General features: G+C 44.2%; 1 pseudogene; it reads left to right on the top strand.

Annotated features, from left to right (window-relative positions):
* LOC139383339 (WW domain-containing oxidoreductase-like) overlaps positions 1–24,659 on the top strand; it is a 255,807-nt pseudogene that overhangs the window by 63,944 nt on the left and 167,204 nt on the right.

Genomic DNA, 24,659 nt, shown 5'->3' with positions numbered 1-24,659 from the left:
TGTGGTCATGTGAGGTTATACCTGTATGTCTGTGGTCATTAATGCATATGTACAGTATGCACGTGCTATATGTGGTGTATGCCACAAATACTATCATGTACTTTACTCTCAACTAGACCCAAACTAGTTTGCAGACAAATGTGTGTGTGTGTGTGTCCCAGTGTGGTAACCTCCTGTGCCAGTCTTCCCCGCTGGCGGCCCTAGTGCCAAGCAACGCTCCTGCCGCACTGGCCAACAGGAAGTGACACATATGAAATGCTGACCTTGACACACACACTCACACACACACACCACCCCACAGGGCCTCATGATGCCTCTCTTTTAGTTAGCACTCCAAAGACTGTCATCTCTCCCCTCTCCCCTCTGTTCTCCTTGTTCCCCTCTAAATTTTTTTTGTCTTTTCTTTTTAGTTAGTGCTCAAGACTTCCCCCTATGTTCCCCCGCTACCCCCCCCCGTTTCGCTTTCTTTTCTGTCTTTTGCTTCCCAGAACTAGCGAGGAAATCGGACCTCATTTCCCAGGTCAGTGAGCAGGCCCCTGTGTTCTCGTTCTCGCTCTCTCTTTGTTCATCTTGTTTTACACACTTGAGGTTATGATTTTGCTTGTAGGTGGTCTTTTTACTCATTTTAGAATCATCAAATTATTGAAGAAAAACTATACTTTATTCTAAACAGCCCTCTTAGCACTTTGAAAATATATTTTGTTGTCCATTCATAATTCATACACAGGGATAACTGTGTCTACTGTAGCTTTAGATGCATATACATGGGCCTACATAAGCAGGCCCAGAACCCCCTTTCAGATCCTCAAACCCCCATAAACACCCCTTACGTTAAAGCACACGGTCCTCCCTCCTCCTCCTCCTCCTCTCACCTCTCCTCTCGTCTCAGCTACATGAGCAGAATCATTCATGGGCTTCTGTCCTATTCCCACAGCGACACACGCTGCAAATTGGTCTGTTTCCTCACATATTAGTAGCTTGTCTCCTGTTCTCCAGGGACACTTTCACATCTCTTGCTTAATTTATTTACTTCCTGTTTACCCTTCCTGCTCAGCCATAAACACCCACCCATCCATGCATTAGTTTAGTGGAGACAGGGATGGAGAGAGGGAGAGGAGAGGCTTGGGGTGGCGTGATGTAAATGAGATGAGAGAACTCTCCTCGTCCTCTCAGCCCTCTTTCTTTCCCTGATCTCTCCTCAGAGCAGACACACACATTCACTCACCTACACTGGCCTTACCTCCGTACTCTGTAGGGGATTTCAGCAGGATATAACACAGGGGCATCATATGGAGGAAAACTGTATAATAACCAGGCTAGCTATTATGGAGGGTTTTACAGAAGACATTTGGATGATCGTGTGTGTGGACAATCATAACTGTGTGTGTGGCTAAGTACGTGTCTGTATTTGCGTGTGTTCTATATGTGTGTCCGTGTGAGTGTGTGTGTGTGTGTGTGACATAGCGAGAGACTGTGGTGTTTGTTTAAATGCTTGATTATGCATTTCTCTTGGCTTGGGACATACATCCCTCTCTCCAGACTGCTAATAGAGTGGCCAGGGAGAAGAGGAGAGCCTAAATGAACCTTAAAGTGCCTCGCTGGCATTCTTCACTCACTCTCTCCACACAGGAGCAGACTGGACTGCATAGTTATCATGCGCATGCACAGTTAGCCGTCTTACGTCTGTCTATTAAGAAGGCCCTCTGTCTTCTGAAGAGGAGAGGGCCGGGGTTTTAATTGCACTGACCACACTGAGCTATAGGAAAATATTCTATGGAAAGAGCCGTAGAGGAATCGTTTTGAATAAATCAAATAATATCTTGCTGGATATGCAGTATTTTTTAGGCCTGTCGTGAAGGTGTGTGTTTTAGAGTGATGGGTCACTAGCCAGGGGGCAGATGAGGAGAGTCTGGTTGATTTAGATGACTGACGCTGTCACTGTGGGGCATGGCTCAGACGTTATGGATATTACACCACCTGGCCCTTGTTGTCTGAACCCTATTAGGACTTCAAACTCTCTCTCCATCTGTGCTCTGTCGCTCTCCCTTGCTCGTTCTCTCTGTCTTCCTCCTTTCTCACCCTGGGAGGGTGCTCCTAAAGACGTCTTAGGTGAAAGGTTCCTCACATCTACAGTAGGCTTTTATCAGTAGGCTTTTAACTGTCGGGCCAGTCTTTATTAGTGCTGACTAGAGCAGAGCAGTAAAGATCCAGCCTGTCTTTAGAAAACTACAGCCTGCGTTACTCCAGGAGGAGCTGGGCTTAGCCTGCCTATGGCTGCCAGTCCGTCTGCCTTTTGTTGTAGGTAACGTAGGTAACAAGGTGCCATTGTAGTGTTGTGGAATATGGAGACAGTCACACACCCGCGCCATATTTCAAATCTAACGGCACCACAACAATATTATTTAGACATCTTCAAGGTCCGTTATCTTCATCTAAGGACCCAGGACAGACCATTGAAGGTCTACCAAGGACTAAGACTATGATGTGTCTACATGTGTTCCAAGCAGTAATTAGACCTAATGAGATGTTTGATGTTAGGATAGTGACTGACTGTCTCTGTGAGCTCCATCCAGTCTGACGTTGTCTCTCCTCATCTCCTATTACCAGCACTGAGTCCCTCCAGACACCATCCCCTTCTCTGTCCTCTACCCTGGGTTTTTATATAGAGGTAAATAGGCTGTGTGTGTCAAATCAAATGTTATTTGTCACATGCGCCGAATACAACTGGCGTGGACTTTACCGTGAAATGATGGTAACACCAGGAATCAAATAAAAGGCACAAGAATGCAGATATCTACAGGTAGTAGCAGGTAAATGTGCAGAGGTACGAGGTATTTGAGGTATGTACATAAAGGCAGGGCAAACTGATGTGTGGGTGTGTATTTCAACCTCCAGGGTCACAAAATCACCAACACACATACGCAGGCACACTCACCATCCATACACACTAATCCACATCCATTAGGGAGGCTTAGCCAGCCGACAGTACATTAAAATATATATATATATTTTTTTACACCTCTAGAAATCAAAACATGGGGAAGGCGAGGGTGGGAATAACATAGACAACACCAGGGTTGAGGTGTGTCATGTGACAAATGTATGTGTTATTATGATACTTTATGATTATGATGCACAGGGATTTCAGGACACATATTCTCTATGTCTTGTATTGATGTGATCGTTGAGCTGATGTTTGACTAGAAGAGAACACATTTGACATTTGAGTCATTTAGCAGACGCTCTTATCCAGAGACTTACAGGAGCAATTACAGATGTAGGATTTTACAGCAGGAAATAGTCTTGCAGCAACAGGAAAGGTGAATTATTATGTGGGTCATAGTCTGAAATGACTGAAATCTGAAATTTCAGAGTGGAAATGATAAACTTAAGAAGCCTTTTTAAAACTGGAATACACTACAAGTTTGAATTTCCTGCTGCGCAGGACATTTGTCAGCGAGAAAAGAGTGATTTTAAATGAGGATCTTACCTCTGTAGGGTTAAGTGCCTTGCACAAGGGAACATCGACAGATTAGTTTTCACCTTGTCGGCTCGGAGATTCAAGCCAGCGACCTTTTGGTTACTGGCCCAATGCTCTAACCGCTAGGCTACACGGACCCTGACGCCCAGGTGAAAGGACCCTCAGAGCAGCAGATTTCTTCTAGAAGTGATGTATGATGGTACAGTGCAGAGCATGATTTACTGCTTGTAACAGGACATTCAGGTATTATTCTAACACAGTAGCTCTGTATCTGCTTGTAACAGGACATTCAGGTATAATTCTAACACAGTAGCCCTGTATCTGCTTGTAACAGGACATTCGGGTATAATTCTAACACAGTAGCTCTGTATCTGCTTGTAACAGGACATTCGGGTATTATTCTAACACAGTAGCTATGTATCTGCTTGTAACAGGACATTTGGGTATTATTCTAACACAGTAGCTATGTATCTGCTTGTAACAGGACATTCAGGTATTATTCTAACACAGTAGCCCTGTATCTGCTTGTAACAGGACATTCGGGTATTATTCTAACACAGTAGCTCTGTATCTGCTTGTAACAGGACATTCGGGTATAATTCTAACACAGTAGCTCTGTATCTGCTTGTAACAGGACATTTGGGTATTATTCTAACACAGTAGCTCTGTATCTGCTTGTAACAGGACATTCGGGTATAATTCTAACACAGTAGCTCTGTATCTGCTTGTAACAGGACATTCGGGTATTATTCTAACACAGTAGCTCTGTATCTGCTTGTAACAGGACATTTGGGTATTATTCTAACACAGTAGCTCTGTATCTGCTTGTAACAGGACATTTGGGTATTATTCTAATACAGTAGCTATGTATCTGCTTGTAACAGGACATTCGGGTATTATTCTAACACAGTAGCTCTATATCTGCTTGTAACAGGACATTTGGGTATTATTCTAACACAGTAGCTATGTATCTGCTTGTAACAGGACATTCGGGTATTATTCTAACACAGTAGCTCTGTATCTGCTTGTAACAGGACATTCAGGTATTATTCTAACACAGTAGCTCTGTATCTGCTTGTAACAGGACATTCGGGTATTATTCTAACACAGTAGCTCTGTATCTGCTTGTAACAGGACATTCGGGTATTATTCTAACACAGTAGCTATGTATCTGCTTGTAACAGGACATTTGGGTATTATTCTAACACAGTAGCTATGTATCTGCTTGTAACAGGACATTCAGGTATTATTCTAACACAGTAGCCCTGTATCTGCTTGTAACAGGACATTCGGGTATTATTCTAACACAGTAGCTCTGTATCTGCTTGTAACAGGACATTCGGGTATAATTCTAACACAGTAGCTCTGTATCTGCTTGTAACAGGACATTCGGGTATAATTCTAAACAGTAGCCCTGTATCTGCTTGTAACAGGACATTCGGGTATTACTCTAACACAGTAGCCCTGTATCTGCTTGTAACAGGACATTCAGGTATTATTCTAACACAGTAGCTCTGTATCTGCTTGTAACAGGACATTCAGGTATTATTCTAACACAGTAGCTCTGTATCTGCTTGTAACAGGACATTCAGGTATTATTCTAACACAGTAGCTCTGTATCTGCTTGTTAACAGTAACAGACCAGTTTCTCAGAGCAGGAACATAATCCTGCTGCAACAGGAAATGCTGATTCTTTTGTGGATGCTAATGAATAGGCATTTTTATAGGGGTCGATACATTTTTTTGTGAAGGCAAATCAAGTCTGACATTATAAAATAGGCTTCTAAAGTTTGTAATTTCTTTTAAAACTTACACTACAAGTTTGCATTTCTTGTGACCACCGAGTGATCAAACTAAGATAGCAGATCTGTCATCGGTCATGTGTGAATGTGAGCACACGTGTGTGTGTGTGTGTGTTTGTGTGTGTGTGTGTGTGTGTGTGTCAGTGTGCGTGTGTGTGTGTGTGTGTGTGTGTGTTTGTACACCTTTAACACTAAGCCACTAAATCTGTTTCAGAATGTGTATGATCCATAGCTGGGGGTTGCGGTGGTGTTGCATAACCATGATAACAAAGTACTGTAGCACCATAGTAGCGTCTGTATTCCAGTGACCCTGCAGTCACCCTGTGAGGAGATGAGAGCTGTGCAGGCTGTTAGTCTGTTATGGCTGTCAGGGAGCCTCATATTTTTTGAGCAGAATCAGGGTTTTAATGGAGTGTGAAGCACCACTATAAAACGTTCTGTTGATCAGTGATGTTGTGGCAGCCAGGGCCTAAATGCAACTACAGATCACATACACACCTCACACACACAGTTCAGGATTTAGTATTTTACTGGTGTGTGTGTGTGTGTGTTTTTGTGATTGTGTGTTTTTGTGATTGTGTGTGTGTGATTGTTTTAGTGATTGTTTGTGTTTATATTTGAGAGATGTGTGCCTTGGTATCCTAGCTTTGTAATCCAAACGTGTGTGTGTGTTGGTCTCAGACCAGAGAACAGGTGTAATTTCCCCTGTAGTAAAACCCTACAAGCGGCAGCATGGGAGCAGGGAAGATATTACAGGTTAACTCTGCTCTGCTCTGGTCTGTTCCACTACTAGACTACAGAGATTACACAAACTACCCAGCACGCCGCGACCTGTGACCACAGTCAGTCCCTCTGTGTGTGTGTGTGTGTGTGTGTGTGTGTGTGTGTGTGTGTGTGTGTGTGTGTGTGTGTGTCTGTGTGTGTGTGTGTGTCAGTGTGCGTGTGTGTGTGTGTGTGTGTGTGTGTGTGTGTGTGTGTGTGTGTGTGTGTGTGTGTGTGAGCGCAGAGGGAGGCTCAGAGGTGTCAGAGCTGTTTCCTTCAGACCGTAAGCCTTTATTAGGGCCCAGGTCTACAGGGGACCACAGGGCAATATTGCTTTATGTGTGCCAGCGGGGAGGTGTGTGTGTTTTGTTAGTGGATGAAACTCCACTATCTCCCCTGTGTAGCTCTTATGTGTTATAACTATGAACTTCTAACTCAGACTCTGTTTATGAATGAGGCATCGGGGGAACCATGTCTCATAAAGATGTCTACATAGGTGTTGACCTATGACCCCCAACATTGCCCTCTACTCTCATCCTGGAACACCAGGCAACAATCTAAAGTAGACCTGTTTTGGGGGACCTTTTCCCCCTCTGTCATCCTCAATGCCTGTATATGCATGGCAGTGAACAGTGAGTTAATTGGTGACTCATCTCCCCTCTGAAGGGCACTGCTGTCCATACTGAGTCATGATGCATTTGCTGAAATAACACTGTGTGTGTGTCCCTGCAGCCCATTAATAAAGTGTCATGATGAATTAGGCCAAATAAAATCTGGCCTGATGAGGGATGACCAGCTAACGCTCCCTCACTGGGATAACACAAAGCCAGAACAAAGGGGGCTTACACCCTGCCGGGTGTGTGTGTGTGTGTGTGTGTTTTGTTAGTGGATGAAACTCCACTATCTCCCCTGTGTAATTCTTATGTGTTATAACTATGAACTTCTAACTCAGACTCTGTTTATGAATGAGGCATCGGGGGAACCATGTCTCATAAAGATGTCTACATAGGTGTTGACCTATGGGTGTTGACCTGTGTGTGTGTGTGTGTGTGTGTGTGTGTGTGTGTGTGTGAGTGTGAGTGTGTGTGTGTGTGAGTGTGTGTGTGTGTGTGTGTGTGTGTGTGAGAGAGATGTGGGATGGGGTGTGTGAACAGAGTGGGATAAGGCTGGAGGTCTAAAAGTGTAGCAGAACAGGGAAGGGGTAACCTTTTTGTTACCAAGTCTCCTTCAGGTAAGAACTTTATGTTTCAGATCATGACTCATTAAGCCCCCACATTGATAAAAGAGAGAAGGAGAGAGTGAAGGAAAGGAGGAGTAGAAGAGCGAGGGGAGGAGGTGAGAAGCAGAGGGAGAAAATGGGAGGAGGGGTTGGCGGCGATGAAGAGGTTCATCTATACATCCTGAGGCGGACTGGCAGACCACAGGTCGTCCTCAGGAAGACTGATGCCTAACCATCAGCTGCAAACTCCATCTCCCATAAATCCCATAAATCGTTTGTGTGTGTGTGTGTGTGCGACTGATGGATCTGTGCCATAAAGCTTTGTGGCGTGACGTGTGGAGAGCAACAAAGTGAACCCTGAGAACATAATGTACCAGTGCTCCAGGTTAATGTCAACGATCCCTGAAAGGGAGGGAGGAGAGGAGAGGCTTTGACATTACATTGGTTCAGCAGGCTGTAAGTGTGAGGCTGACCCAATGTTGCCTCAAGTGCAGTCATTGAATAGTTATTGTCCTGTAGATTTATTGTCCCATGTATCAGAAATGTAGACATAAATGTACCTTTATTATGGCCCATTTGTCATTTGTCTTTTATCATTGCCAAACGTTTGTCAAAGGGTGGATATTAGTAATTTAGCTTCAGGGTGTGTGTGTGTGTGTGTGTGTGTGTGTGTCCATGTGCGTGAGCAGTGTAAGACTAAGATGAATGGCGTTCATTACGTGGCCTAATCATAAAGCCCAGAGAGGAAGTGCAGACCTGGCCAGACAGGACCTGAAGACATGTGCACTTCCTCATTAACAGAATCCCATCAGGGTCATAAAGCACCAGCCCAAAATGCTCAATGAAAATGCACCGATAGGGAGGAAACTCCCAAAAGTTATTCAAGATATTAGTATGGCTGGAGACAAGATATTAGTATGATTGGGATGGTTTGAATATGGGGGAATAGGAACAGTATTGATAATTGATTAAACTCCAAGGAAATGTGCTTTAAGAGTGAAAAATAAGCTCATTTATCAAGAAAACAAGAAAGGGGTCAGACACAAGACCGGTGCCCCTCTCTCTTCTCTCCCTCCTCTGTCCCTTCTCCTTCTCATCCTTCTCCTCTCTCACCACATGATCTTCTTCAGGCCCTGGAGTCCACCTCATTCATCACCTGGGTTTGATTCCTCCTCTCCTCCCTCCTCCAGTGCAGCCAGTAGAGGTAATGGTGCTGTGTTACCTGGGATCAGCAGGTTTGCTGTGTTGGCGTGCTGCTCGGCCATATGGTTACCCACTGGGTGAACACTTTGATTAATGTTACCCACAGCACACTTTCTACACTCATATCTGATCCTGAAAACAGAAACCCAACTCTCTCCGTCTTTCTCTCTCTTTGTTTGCATCCCTCTTAAACTCAATAATTCTGTTTGTTTGTTGGTAAACACTCTACTTTATGAGAGAGAGAGAGGCAGAGAGGAAAATACATAGAGAAACTGGTGGTAGATGTAAGTGGCCTGTACAGTACAGTTGATTAGGCCCCTGGTGTGTCTGTGTTATGGTAGATATCTCTATTAGTCGGCTCTCTTCTCTGGCCTCTCCTGTGTGCTGTGACTTCTGTCTGTCCCTGATGTGTACACACACACACACACACACACAGTCAGTCAGTCAGTCAGATAGGAGGCCGTGCTGTGGGCTAAGCAGTAACGAGGAGGTGAACAGATGCTGGCGTCACAATATCAATACGGCAGAGTGTGTGTGTGTGTTACCCTGGCAGAGTGTGTGTTTGTGTTACCCTGGCAGAGTTCGGCCATGAGACAGCATTAACGGGACAGAGACCTCTCAGGTGAGCAATTAACTATCTGCAAATGATACTACATAACACTCTCTGTTACACAGCTGCACAAGGTGTGTGGAGCAGCTTTACGGGGTGAAGTCGTTGCATTTGCTCCTGAGGAGCGGAGGGACGATGTCCCCATTGACACTGAAATGAACCGTCCTCTCACAGGGTCAGAAGTTCATACCTGTTCTATTATGGTATAATAAGACATCAACCCAGCAGAAACAATATGCAGACACTGTTGTTGTGGATCATCCTTTATCACCAGACAGATGCTTTGTTCTGCCCTCAGTTTTTTTTCATCTGCTCGATGGTTCTCTATTTTGGTCTTCCTCAGTCTTGTTAAGTGCTGCCATTCCCCAGCTCCTGGATGAGGCCCAGAGGGCCCCTAGTGAGACCAGGGGCTAGGAATGGGCTGTCTGCCCCATCCGGAGATACCCAAGGTGGGCCGTGAGGCTCGGTAAATCTCCCTGATTGTGCTGGGGGTGGTACCACAGTGGCCAGCCCTCCACAGAGGCTGTTTGACATGCAAATGGTGACGATAACTCAGAGATAATGTAGACCTGAGAACACTGGCAACACTCTTCCTCCTCCCTCCTTCTTGCCCCTCCATCCTTCTGTAATTTAGCACAGATTTAGGGGCTGAGAGAGAAGGGTAGGGAGTCTCATGGTGGTATAATAAGTGTTGACCAGAGTATTATATAGGAATAGATTTAAGTGCCAATATGAGTTGCTTGAAAAGAAAGTAGCGCAACCAAAAAGGTGACGCTGCATGTCTAGTAGAAGTAAATCTAAAACTTTTAACATTTTAGCAACCAAAAAGGTGACGCTGCATGTCTAGTAGAAGTAAATCTAAAACTTTTAACATTTTAGCAACCAAAAAGGTGACGCTGCATGTCTAGTAGAAGTAAATCTAAAACTTTTAACATTTTAGCAACCAAAAAGGTGACGCTGCATGTCTAGTAGAAGTAAATCTAAAACTTTTAACATTTTAGCAACCAAAAAGGTGACGCTGCATGTCTAGTAGAAGTAAATCTAAAACTTTTAACATTTTAGCAGATGATCTTATCCAGAGTGAGTTCCTTGCTCAAGGAAAGATCAATAGATTTTTCACCTAGTCGACACAGGGATTCAAACCAATGACCTTTCGGTTACTGGCCCTAAGCTCTTAACCCCTAGGCTACCTGCCACCCCATTCTTTACACACTTTCTATATCCATCTAAACAAATGGACACCGTGAAGTGAGGGAGGACAGTGGAGGAGAGGTGGAATGAACAGGGGAGAAGTAGAATGAGTAATTGTGCAGTCCTTTGCTGAATTGTTCTGTGGAGGCAGTTTTAAATCCCTCCTATTATTTTAATCATCTGACTTTTACTGCGTCTGCTCGGATCATTTGTTTGCAAACTGGGTTATTTGGAGAGGGAGGCTCACGGGTAATTTCATGCTACGGAGCATCTCTACCTACAAGTTAATGAGGAAAGGACTGTTGTTTCCACTAGTACAGGACGCTGCTAAGAGGAGACCAATTTAGTAGAGATTAGATGGCTAGAAAAAAACCTCTACGTAACAAAGAACATGCACAATAGGAATCATCGACGATGACAATCAAGTCAGAAATGTTTTCCATTGTGGTCCTGTATACTACAACAGTGACGAGAGGTGTGTGTTAGTGTTTTTTTTGGGGGGGGGGGGGGGGGGTGTTCTTTTGGTTAGATTGTGGATGGGAAGATCAGTTCTTTATCTGGTTAAGAACTACAGTGCTTTCAGAAAGTATTCACACCCCTTGACTTTTCCCACATATTGTCGTGTTCCAAAGTGTGATTAAAACAGATTGAATTGTCATTCTTTGTTAACGATCTATACAAAATACTGGAGAGTGGTACTCAGTAATGTGTTGTATTTGCCTCAAACATAACACTTTGTATTCAGGACAAAAAATGTACTTGCTTTGACACGTTTTTTTTTGCAGTATGACTTTAGTGCCTTGTTGCAAACAGGATGCATGTTTTGGAATATTTGTATTTTCACTTTGTCATTTAGATTAGTATTGTGGAGTAACTACAATGTTAAACCATCCCCCGTTTTCTCCTATCACAGCCATTAAACCCTGTAACTGTTTTAAAGTCACCATTGGCCTCATGGTGAGATCTGTAGTGACTGGGTGTATTGATACACCATCCAAAGTGTCATTAATAACTTCACCACAGGCTCAAAGCGACATTCAATATCTGCTTCTTTAAATGTTCCCATCTACCAATAGGTGCCCTTTGTGAGGCATTGGAAAACCTCCCAGGTATTTGTGGTTGAATCTGTGTTTGAAATTCACTGCTCAACTGAGGGACCTTACAGATACTTGTATGTGTGGGGTACAGAGATGAAGTAGTCATAATTTTAAAAAAAAACACTATTATTGCTCACTGTGTGAGTCTATGAAACTTACACTACATGACCAAAAGTATATGGACACCTGATCGTCGAACATCTCATTCCAAAAGTATGGGCGTTAATATGGAATTGGTCCCCCATTGCTGCTATAACAGCCTCCACTCTTCTGGGAAGGCTTTCCACTAGATGTTTGAACATTGCTGCAGGGACTTGCTTCCATTCAGCCACAAGAACATTAGTGATGTTGGGTGATTAGGCCTGGCTAGCAGTCGGCTTTCTAATTCATCCCAAAGGTGTTCACTGGGGTTGAGATCAGGGCTCTGTGCAGGCCAGTCAAGTTCTTCCACACCAATCTCGACAAACCATTTCTGTATGGACCTCACTTTATACACGGGGGAATTGTCATGCTGAAACAGGAAAGGGCCCAAACTGGTGACATAAAGTTGGAAGCACAGAATCGTTGTATGCTGTAGCGTTAATATTTCCCTTCACTGGAACTAAGGGGCCTAGCCCAAACCATTAAAAACAGCCCCAGACAATTATTCCTCCTCCACCAAACTTTATAGTTGGCACTATTCATTCGGGCAGGTAGCGTTCTCCTGGCATCCATTCGTCCGTCGGACTGCCAGATGGTGAAGCAGGATTCATCAATCCAGAGGACGTGTTTCCTTAGGCTTGTGTGCAGCAGCTCGGCATTAGAAACCCATTTCATGAAGCTCCCTACGAACAGTTCTTGTACTGATTTTGCTTCCACAGGCAGTTTGGAACTTTGTAGTGTATTGCAACCGAGGACAGACCATTTTTTACGCACTACACGCTTCAGCACCGTTCTGTGAGCTTGTGTGGCCTACCATTTCGCAGCTGAGCTGTTGTTGCTCCTCTAGCAGGGCAGAAATTTGACAAACTGACTTGTTGGAAAGGTGGCATCCTATGACGGTGCCACGTTGAAAGTCACTGAGCTCTTCAGTAAGGCCATTCCACTGCTAATGTTTTCTATGGAGATTGCATGGCTGTGTGCTCGGGTTCTATATACCTGTCAGCAACGGGTGTAGCTGAAATAGTCAAATCCACTCATTTAAAGGGGGTGTCCACATAGTTTTGTATATATAGTGTATTTTACTCTTTTTTTTTACTCCTGAACTTATTTTGGGTTGCCATAACAAAGGGCTTGAGTACTTCATGACTCAAGACATTTTCAGCATGACATTTTTTATTAATTTGTAAAAAAGACAAAGAAAAATGTAATTCCACTTTGACATTATGGGGTATTGTGTGTAGGCCAGTGACGACAAAAATTCAATTGAATCCATTTTAAATTCAGGCTGTAACAACAACATGTGGAAAAAGTAGAGGCATGTGAATTCTTTCTGAAGACACTGTAGGTTACACTGTGAAATTCCTGTCCACATTTTACCACGGTCAACTAGCTCTAATTTGTGCTTTGCTCTTGGTAATTCTGAAACCAAGAATTGAATATCCTCTTTTAAAACGTTGGAAAGGATACCCAATCTTACATGGCTTTCATTATACAGTAGCAAAGAGGACATTTGAAAAATAATTTTAATTTATTTTAAATTATTACATTTCATGAATACTTTGTTTCAGATCTTACAGATCAAGATGCGTGAATACCTTTACACACTCTGTCTGTCTGTACCCCCCCTCTCTGGGTATTGTTAGTCAATTCATGGCGCGCGGCCCAGCCCAACTCAATTAACACGGAGCCTGATTACATTTAGATGCAAGACCCATAGACAGGCCTATCCAACTCTGCAACGCAACGCACCATACTGGGAAATAATAGTCTCTTTTAATGTAATTACAACTCTACTGAGGAGAGAGATGGAGGGATAGTGAGATGGAGGGATAGTGAGATGGAGGGACGAGGTGTCCGTCCGCCTTTCACCGCTCGTAGCCTCAGCCCACTGCCTCACCCCCCTGCCTCACCCCACTGCCTCACCCCCCTGCCAGTCATTTGTTAATTCACTTGTCCCTCTGTTCCCAGGCAAAGTAAATTGAATGAGGGTGCATGAATTAAAACAATAACACAAATTGTTGACGAGGCATGGCTTGTTCCCTCTCATCCTCTGGTCCTCTGACAGTCTGGGGCTGCCTGACCCCTGACCTTCGCCTGGGTCATGTGACGCATATATTACTGTACATTGTTCCATGAGCTCCTCTGTGGTTCACGACCAGGAGAGAGGAGATTTAAGAACACATGAGGAGAATACTTTTAATAAAAAACTCTATATAGCACAATCAGATATTGGGCTGCAATGGCACTAAATCAGGTAAGGAAATAAAGTAAGATTGTTTAACCCAAAGTGAGAGCGAGCAAGAGATTGAGAAAAAAAGAACACTTTTAAAATGTTATTTCCAGGCTAAACCCTTATGACAATGGAAAGCACTTAGCAGTTTAGTTTAGAACGTTCCTAAACAAAAGAGTTTAATGAAAGTGGTTCCAGAACCCGTCTGAGAACATTCCCTCATCAAAATATAAATGATTACATTATTCAGATCAAAGACCTCCATGCATCATAATGGCCGGATCCTTTTCTTATTCAATTATGCTACACTTGTGTTTTTATAATGCACACGCGGAGCAGAGGAATAAACTAAATCAAAGGGACTTCATTTATCATCTGTGTGTGCGAGCGCGTGTGTGTTTGTGTTAGATTGCCAGCCCTTAAGTTACTGAGATGACAAAGCGTATTGGCCGCATCTTTCGGAAGAGGTAAAGAAAGATACAGCAACCCACTAATTCGGAACAAAGCAATCACGGGCAAAAGAGCAGTTGAAAAGAAAGGCATTATTTTGTATCTTCAGAAAGTGAGCTTATTTGCTGACACTCACAAATAGAAAGTTGTGTGAGTAAAGTGAAGTGGGGTCTTGTAGTTTGTGACTTCTTTGTTATCTAGCCCAGACATAATCAGCATCTAAAGCTGTGTGCCGTCCGCCACCCCATCACAAAGCTCTCTACAGAATTGCAAAATAAGCTTGGTGTGAATATGTGATTGCTAGTGTTTATTGTGAGATGTGGATATTACTGAGCAATATGGATCACATTAAGGCCCTGGTTGTTAGAGTATTGGTAACACAGAAGACACGCACGCTGGGAAAACCTGCACCGTCGGCATATCTTGTGGAAAGGGGAGGGAGAAGGATAAAAGGGAGGAGAGGGGAAAAGGAGGGAGAGAGAGATGGAGGGAAAAGAGGGCTGTGGGGAGAGGAGGATGAAAGGAGAGTAGAGAGATGAGGAGAGAAAAGAGTCAGCCGGGATGTCTGTATGATAACAACGGCACCTTATTTAAATCTCTGTCACTTTCTGATGCAAATCTAATGCTGCACTGAAGTAGAAAGATGTATATGAGAGGAGGAACATGAGAGAGGGAGGAGGAGGATGAATATGGGAGAGCGAGGAGAAGGAGGAATATGAGAGAGGGAGGAGAAGGAGGAATATGAGAGAGGGAGGAGAAGGAGGAATATGAGAGAGCGAGGAGAAGGAGGAGGAATATGAGAGAGGGAGGAGAAGGAGGAATATGAGAGGGAGGAGAAGGAGGAGGAATATGAGAGACGGAGGAGAAGGAGGAATATGAGAGAGGGAGGAGAAGGAGGAGGAATATGAGAGAGGGAGGAGAAAGAGGAATATGACAGAGGGGGGAGAAGGAGGAGGAATATGACAGAGGGAGGAGAAAGAGGAATATGACAGAGGGAGGAGAAGGAGGAGGAATATGAGAGAGGGAGGAGAAAGAGGAATATGAGAGAGGGAGGAGAAGGAGGAGGAATATGAGAGAGGGAGGAGAAAGAGGAATATGAGAGAGGGAGGAGAAGGAGGAGGAATATGACAGAGGGAGGAGAAGGAGGAATATGAGAGAGGGAGGAGAAGGAGGAGGAATATGAGAGAGGGAGGAGAAGGAGGAATATGAGAGAGGGAGGAGAAGGAGGAGGAATATGAGAGAGGGAGGAGAAAGAGGAATATGACAGAGGGAGGAGAAGGAGGAGGAATATGAGAGAGGGAGGAGAAGGAGGAATATGAGAGAGGGAGGAGAAGGAGGAGGAATATGAGAGAGGGAGGAGAAAGAGGAATATGACAGAGGGAGGAGAAGGAGGAGGAATATGAGAGAGGGAGGAGAAGGAGGAGGAATATGAGAGAGGGAGGAGAAAGAGGAATATGAGAGAGGGAGGAGAAGGAGGAGGAATATAAGAGACGGAGGAGAAGGAGGAATATGAGAGAGGGAGGAGAAGGAGGAGGAATATGAGAGAGGGAGGAGAAGGAGGAATATGAGAGAGGGAGGAGAAGGAGGAGGAATATGAGAGAGGGAGGAGAAAGAGGAATATGAGAGAGGGAGGAGAAGGAGGAGGAATATGAGAGAGGGAGGAGAAGGAGGAGGAATATGAGAGAGGGAGGAGAAAGAGGAATATGAGAGAGGGAGGAGAAGGAGGAATATGACAGAGGGAGGAGAAGGAGGAGGAATATGAGAGAGGGAGGAGAAGGAGGAGGAATATGAGAGAGGGAGGAGAAGGAGGAGGAATATGAGAGAGGGAGGAGAAGGAGGAATATGAGAGAGCGAGGAGAAAGAGGAATATGAGAGAGGGAGGAGAAGGAGGAGGAATGTGAGAGAGGGAGGAGAAAGAGGAATATGACAGAGGGAGGAGAAGGAGGAGGAATATGAGAGAGGGAGGAGAAGGAGGAGGAATATGAGAGAGGGAGGAGAAGGAGGAATATGAGAGAGGGAGGAGAAGGAGGAATATGAGAGAGGGAGGAGAAGGAGGAGGAATATGAGAGAGGGAGGAGAAGGAGGAATAGAAGAGGAGCAAAGGGCGTCTGTGCGCGTGATCTGTGCCTGAGGCCCCATGGCCCTGCTCTGTCTTCATCTGAAAAGCAAACGCTGCAATTATGATGACCTCTCTGTCCTCTTCATTTCCCATCTCTCTCTGTCTTTATTTCTTGTGCTGTACTTTATGTTTTGCTGGAGGATAAAGAAACACAGGTCTCCAAAAGACCTCTCTCTACTCAGACCTCCATTCCCTTCTCTGTCCAGAGAGACAGTAACACTTCTGTCTATTCTAAGACATACTAATAGCATCTCTCAGTCCTGATGTATCTTTCTCTTAGTGTCCTCTCCGAAGGCCTGTTCTCTTGTTAAAGTGACTGAAACAACTATAATGCGGTCGTATGTCATCTCCTAGTAGACTAGCCTAGGCCTGGTATATAGTGGTGATTATTCACCAGACTAGGAGCTGTAATCACAGGAACAGACACCAGTAAAACACACACTGCTCACACCACTTAACTTCCATGTCAGAGAGAAATAGGAAATATTTTTTTCTATATCTAACTCTTCCTTTTTCTCTCTCTTCCTGGCTTTCTTTTATCTCTCTCTCACCGACACTCTCCCTCGTCTCTCTGAGCACAGTTCACACCACTTGAATTACCACATTGAAGCTTTAATTCATTAATGTGTTTAATTACAGTCGTAATTGCAGGGTTTACCAACTGGACAAAATACCATTGGATTGTAGTTTAGGCCAGTGAAACACAAATGACAAAATACATTGGATTGTAGTTTAGGCCAGTGAAACACAAATGACAAAATACTCAAAAGAAATTCTAATGTAATTAAATACACCTTACAAATACATGGAATAGAAATACTGCCTCTGTGTGTTTGTGTGAGCTGCTCTCCAGTGTTGAAAGTATCAGGTCGTACGATATGTGCCTCATTCTCCATGTTCCTCATCTGGAAAATCATCCTGCGCCCTTCCCTCACCTTTCCCCATATCAGCTCAACAGTCGCTTGACTTGATTTCAGGAAAGGGAAAACCTGTAGATTACCCTGCTTTCATTAGTGGGGAAAACCCTGTCTGTGTCAGACAGAGAAGAAATCAATTTAATACCGACTTAACTGGAGGAAATGACATATTCTGCCTGTATGTGCTGAACAGGCACTTTTCCCTTCCTACCAGAGACTGGCCTCACTATTAATTGTGGTGTGTGTGTGTGTGTGTGTGTGTGTGTGTGTGTGTGTGTGTGTGTGTGTGTGTGTGTGTGTGTGTGTGTGTGTGTGTAATTGAGAAAGGGAGCTCAGTACTTAGACTCAGATCCTAAGTAGAGACACAGCCAGGTGGAGGTGTGTGTGTATCCGTGTGTTCGTATGTATGCCTGTGTGACTCAGCCAGGTGGAGAGGAGATTGGTGGGTATTTATGAAGGAATGTCACATTTCTGACAGGATGATTTATGACCAGTTCACGCTGCCGTTTCCCTCTTCTCTCTTCCTACCCCAAATATATACACTGAACAAACATTTTAAACGCAACATTTCAATGGTTTCATGAGCTGAAATAAAATATCCCAGAAGTGTTTCATATGCACTAAATGCTTATTTATATCAAATGTTGTGCACAAATGTGTTTACATCCCTGTTAGTGAGCATTTCTATTTCGCCAAGAAAATCCATCCACCTGACAGGTGTGGCATATCAAGAAGCTGAATAAAACAGCATGATCATTACACAGGAGCACCTTGTGCTGGGGACAATAAAAGGCCACTCTAAAATGTGCAGTTTTACACAATCCCACAGATGTCGCAAGTTGTGAGGGAGCATGCAATGTCCACCAGAGCTGTTGTCAGATATTTTAATATTAATTTCTCTACCATAAGCTGCCTCCAACGTTGTTTTAGATAATTTGACAGTACGTCCAACCGGCCTCACAACCGCAGACAGCTTGTATGCTGATTGCTGATGTCAACGTTCTGAGTGCCCCATGGTGGCGATGGGGTTATGGTATGGGCAGGCATAGCTAATGACAACAAACACTATTGCATTTAATCAATGGAAATTTGAATGCACGGAGATATTGTAACGAGATCCTGGGGCCCATTGTCGTGCCATTCATCCTCTGCCATCACCTCATGTTTCAGCATGATAATGCACGCCTCATGTCGCAAGGGTTTGTACACAATTCCTGGAAAATAAAAATGTCCCAGTTCTTCCATGGCCTGTATACTCACCAGACATGTCACCCATTGAGCTGATGTTTATGATGCTCTGGATTGACAAGTACAACACCATGTTCCTGATCCCGCCAATATCGAGCAACTTCGCATAGTCATTGAAGAGTGGGACAACATTCCACAGTCCATAGTCACCAGCCTAATCAACTATATGAAGATGTGTTGTGCTGCATGAGGCAAATGGTGGTCACATCAGATACTGACTGGTTTTCTGATCCATGCCCCTACTCTTTAAGGTATCTGTGACAAACAGATGCATAACTGTTTTCCCAGTAATGTGGTATGGTAACTGCTCGGCTTCCGACAGCAAGACACTACAGAGGGTAGTGAGTACGGCCCAGTACATCACTGGGGCCAAGCTTCCTGCCATCCAGGACCTATATACTGTACCAGGCGGTGTCAGAGGAAGGCCCTAAAAATTGTCAAAGACCCCAGCCACTCTCTGCTACCGCACGGCAAACAGTACTGGAGCACCAAGTCCGGGTCCAAGAGGCTCCTAAACCGCTTCTACCCCCAAGCCATACGACTCCTGAACATTTAATCAAATGGCTACCCAGACTATTTTAATTGTCCCCCCCCCCCCCTCACGCTGCTGCTACTCTGTTATCTATGCATAGTCAAGTTAATAACTCTACCTACATGTACATATTACCTCAACTAACCAGTACCCCCTGTATATAGCCTGGTTGTTATTTTACTGCTGCTCTTTAATTGTTACTTTAATTTATTTTGTATTTTTCTTGACTACATTGTTGGTTAATGGCTTGTAAGTAAGCATTTCACTGTAACCTGTTGTATTCGGCGCATGTGACTGTTACGCACACCTCTTGGAGGGAACGCAACACCCTGCTACACTCAACTTTCCATGGAGTGAAATAAGTATGTGATTGTAGGTGCGGGTAAGGATGATAGAGAACATTACCTTCCACAGGGAATTGATTTCCTTCACACGGTAATTTGGGGAAAAGGGTCTGGATGGAACCAAAGCGAAGAAAGTAAAAGTTAAAGAGCCCCCCTTTCCTACCCACAACTTACCTAACTAGCACACTAACCAAAATACAGGGGGGGGGGGGGGACTTCAGGAAGCCATTTCCTGAAATACACACCAACACATACAAACCCACAACAACACAGAAACTGGGGAATGTAACAGTGACAAGTAACATTTGATTTGATTTAATATGAGATCCATAGATCAGAGCCTCATGAATTTATTTAAATTGACTGATTTTCTTACGTGAACTGTAACTCAGTAAAATCTTTGAAATTGTTGCATGTTGCGTTTTATATTTTTGTTTAGTATATCTCTGATCAAATACAGTCTTAAAAGCTGATGACCAAGTGGAGCGGTCAGGACAAGGTCATAAAGGTTTTATTCTGTTTTGTTCTCTTCCCTCTAGTCAGGCCTGTTCTAGTCTCAGGCTGTGGCTGACTGAGCTGTTCAAAGCCAGCTCTCTTAATTGCTTTCATAAGGTGCCCTTTTCACATGGGGACTTCTCTGCTCACTCACTTTCACACATAGAACTTGGTATAATTTTACTTTCTGTTAACAGTATTGACACACAACATTACAATTGTTACTGAGAGTTTGCCTGATTACATATAAACGGCTAATTAAATGTTAGAACTACTTTGTTATGATGATTATATAATCCTGCTCCATCTCCCTTTCTCAATATCTCCCTAGATTTCTCCTCATCCCCCGTCTGCATCCTTTTCTCCGTTACTCCTGACAGGTTGGGTTGAGTGGGGGTGGGGTGTTTGATCTCGTAAGTGTCCTCAGTCCTGTGGGAGGTGGTTGGTGAGGTGAGGTGAGGTGAGAGGGGCAGTATGGGTGAGGGGGGTGAGAGGGAGCTAGTGCATTATTTGGCCGTTCCACTCTTCTAGCTCCATTAGGGCTGGATTCAACACTATTAAAGGGGTCAGTGGTGTGTGTGTGTGTGTGTGTGTGTGTGTGTGTGTGTGTGTGTGTGTGTGTGTGTGTGTGTGTGTGTGTGTGTGTGTGTGTGTGTGTGTGTGTGTGTGTGTGTGTGTGTGTGTGTGTGTGTGTGTGTGTGTGTGTGTGTGTGGAAGGGGACGGTATAGAGTGGTCTAGAGTCTTATTGAACAGGGAGGGGCTCGGTCCCCTCATACCTCTTAATTTGATTGGATTGGATGGCCAAGTTTAGAATGATATTACAGCCGCCACCCTCTTTCCTCTCTCTTTCCTCTCTCTTTCCTCTCTCTTTCCTCTCTCTTTCCTCTCTCCCTCTGTCTCTTAAAACTCTATGCATCTCTCAACACACTTGGGAGGAGGTGTGTGGTACCTGTCATTTGTCTCAGGTGTGTGGTACCCGTCATTTGTCTCAGGTGTGTGGTACCTGTCTGACTTTACTTTCCTTCTCTGCTCATCTGTGTAATGCAGGAGAGTATGTGATTTTATTTCATAAGAGAGAAAAGACCCCGTCATCCTCTTGTTATATTTTAGTGTATTTCCCCCATCCCCTTTCTTTTTATCTATTAGGGTTGGATCAGCTAAATATTGCGGAAAGAATGTTGCTTCCATCAATGTAATTGTCTGCATCATTTCCAATCCCTCATATATTTTTCTGGTAAATATATATATATCCATACACACATGCATACATAAATACATACACATACCTATATAGACATACATACTTTTTAAAGACTATACCTTTATTATTATTACCCGCAAACCCTACCACCGATCCCCCAATTGGAGTAAACTAATAAACACTTCTGCTTTTACCTTCAATTTATACATCTTATACACATTTTACAGACACAGTCTACTTTACAATTGTTATTTTTTGTTTGTTTTTAGTCCTTCCTCTATTTCTGATGTCCATCCATCCCATTTATTGCTCTTTCTTCCCAGATCTCTCTCTTTCTGTATCTCTCTAGCTCTTTTCTTTCTCACTCCTCCCCGTCTCCCCACGCACTCTCTTTATTCTCTTTCTCTTTCTCTTTCTCTCTCTCTCTCTCTCTCTCTCTCTCTCTCTCTTTCTCTCTCTCTTTCTCTCTCTCTTTCTCTTTCTCTTTCTCTCTCTCTCTCTCTCTCTCTCTCTCTCTCTCTCTCTCTCTCTCTCTCTCTCTTTCTCTCTCTCTTTCTCTCTCTCTCTCTTTCTCTCTCTCTCTCTCTCTCTCTCTCTCTCTCTCTCTATGTGGTGAAAGTCAGAAAGGTCACAGTGATGTTACAGGCAGCTGTTCTCTGGGGTGATGGGTGGGGCGGTGTGGGGGGGCAGGGGGAGGGAGTGGGATCTGAAGCTTGTGTTGTCATCATGGTGACCTTGTGCTTTGAGTCCCCAACATGTGGCTGTTTTTGCCGACAGACAGACAGATGACAGAAAGACCCCAGACCATCTTGCTCAGTCTGCTCCTAAATCCACCCAAAACCTGAGTGGAAGGTGATGCATTGACTTTATGATTCTGTTTTTAGTATTCAGCCAGTCAATGGAATAATACTTTCAAAGTCTGAGAATTTAGCCAGAATTTGTATTTCACCAAAGTCAGAGTTAGTATCTGACAGAAGTCCAAGGTGGTATGTAGCCAGTAGCCATGTCACCAGTCCACTAGCGTCCCCTGGTGTAGCCTAGTCAGCGTTAGTGCACTCAGTGCTACCAGAGCAGCTTCACTGACTCTCACTTCCTCAACGCCCTTCAGGAGACCACGACTTGTCAGCCTCCTCGTTAAACCCCTGAACAATTGCGTCTGCATGTTCTCTCTTGCTCTTTCTGCCTCTCTCCTTTTCCCCCCTTTTCTCCTTCTGAAACCTGGCCATCTGTCTAATTGTTCACCTCCATCGCTTTAATGCTTTTTACATGCTTTTCCCCCTCTTTCCAGGCAATAAAGTTTATTTTCTTCGCAAGACTTCAATCTGTATAGGGAGGGTAGGCAGGTAGGTGGAGGGAGGGAGGGAAGGTTAGGAGGCAGGCTGCTCACCTCCCTCTGCTAAATTTGCTCCAGTACCCCCCTTCCCCCATACCCCCTCCATTCCTCCATCTCTCTCTCTCTCTCTCTCTCTCTCTCTCTCTCTGAGGATCTTCAGACATCTTCTCTGTCACTGAGAAACAGGAGTAGATGCATTTGTCATATTGTATTCATATTGATACATGTCCCAAATGGTTTTAACAGCAATCCCGGCCGAAACCCCTATAGATCAAGTAGAAATGAGTGGTCAGGAAAACCTCCCTAGGCAGGAGGAAACCAGTCTCTTGTAAGGGAAACGAGGGAGGTTTAGACCGTGTGTTTGTTGTGTGCCACTTTTACAGGGTCATTAAAGGAGCTGATCATACTCTCTCACTTGTGATTAATGCTGTGTGTAGATCATACGAAACATCCACGATCTCCCTATAATCAGACATGTATAATGGCCATCATCACCTCCTTAACTCTGTGTAATAGCAGCCCTGGAATGGTATATCATAACATCAAGAGCACCATTCAGATTAGATCCTTCTACGCCGGCCTGATTTTACCCTTGAGTCGCAGAATTGAATATGTGTGTGTGTATTGCGTGTGTGAATGTGTAAATACTTATAGGGGCAGTAAATACAATTGTAAAACTCCTGAAAAATGTACCTTAAATATGAAGGAGCTGTTAACCCTTGGCGTGTCTGTCTTGGCTGGCGGGTATTGTTCCATGTGTGTCCTTGCTGTGGTGTCCTGTACAGTTACTCTCTGCATGAAGGAAAGACGCTCCCTCATGACGTTCCTGGGATAGAGATGAGATGTGGGAAAAGGCTGACGGGGGAGTCGGAAGCGGAGAGCGGAACATGGAACGCTCTTTCCTGGGGTAATGTGAGCTGACAGTGCTCTCCAGGGACAAACAGCGGGGGAAGTGTGTGTGTGTGCGCGTGCATCAGGAATAGCTGATATTCCCAATCCCAGACGGTGGAATCCCAGGAGTGGTGTTTTTCTCTGGCTTGAGGGATGAGTCTAACGGACCATTGGTCTGAGAGGAACACGCGCTTCCCTGGTTCACGCTACACTCACACACCTCACACACCTGCACATGCTGCAGGTCCCGTGTGTGTACTTGTATGTAGGCTTGGGTGACATACCATATATACAGTATACCGGGATATTTTAAAATACAGACGGAAAGGATTTTAATACCAAAAAAATAACAATTGTGTTGGGGAGGGGAGGGGGGGGGGGGGGTGCTTATAACTAACTATAAGTTAACTACCTAAGACAGACCTTTTGGGGGCATGTGCTCAAACCCCAAAAATGGCACCCCACCAACACCTAGGTACCCTGTTGTTGTTCTGGGAAAGATGCCTCCATAGTAGATTTCTAAACAGTGTTTTATATGGATAATATAAACGTAGGACTGCTCTGTTTTCGTCAGGAAAAACTGGAGGAAGTGAAACAAGTTCTGTCTGGTCACTAACCTGGATATGTGCGCCAACGCTGATGAATGGTCATTGGTCAACAATCAAGACACGCAACTTTTTGGTTCTGAAGCATAGATGAGAATTTAACGACAACTTGCGGGCAGTGGGTTCAGAACAGCAACCAGCAAAAAAAATGTACCACCACCGAAAAGGCCACTTTGAAGACTGGAAGGGGAAAGGGGCATGTGCTCTGCACAGGTAGTGCCCGATCTGTGCACGTTGTGCCAAATTAATTGTCTCCAGCTCAGGGAACCAGCTATGCATTTGTTTTGCTAACTTACTAGCTAAGTGGCTAGATGTCAAGATCAAGCTTCTTGGTTACAGCAGAGACAATCAATCCCCTCCTGGATCGTTTTGAAAGATATATAATGACCCTTGTGTGCACTGTCTATAATAACCTATACCCCGGTATGGTACCAGAACGGTATGAAGGTATGGAAATCTGAATAACCCTACTTGTATGTTATATGGAGAGCAGGGGTCCTGAGTTAAAACACTAAGAACAAACGCGTGACTGCTGTGAGGGGACAGGGCTGAGGACTGGGTTCTATACCTGGTCATGATACTACATATCTGGCAGGATCAGCTGTGTATGTAGACTGAATCCAGTCTGATAGAGTAGATGATGAGTAGTCTGTATTCAGTGTGTAAATGCAGCTATGTATTCAGCTCTACAGTAATCTATCTTTCACCGCTTAATCTCCTCTCCACTCTCCTCTTCTCCTGTCTACCGGCATATGGTGTGTGATGAACTACACATGCATGCACACTC

The sequence above is a fragment of the Oncorhynchus clarkii genome, chromosome 1, assembly GCF_045791955.1.
Source record: "Oncorhynchus clarkii lewisi isolate Uvic-CL-2024 chromosome 1, UVic_Ocla_1.0, whole genome shotgun sequence".
NCBI lineage: Eukaryota > Metazoa > Chordata > Actinopteri > Salmoniformes > Salmonidae > Oncorhynchus > Oncorhynchus clarkii.
The sequence above is the reverse complement of the archived record's forward strand: the minus strand, read 5'-3'. Positions and strand labels throughout refer to the sequence as shown.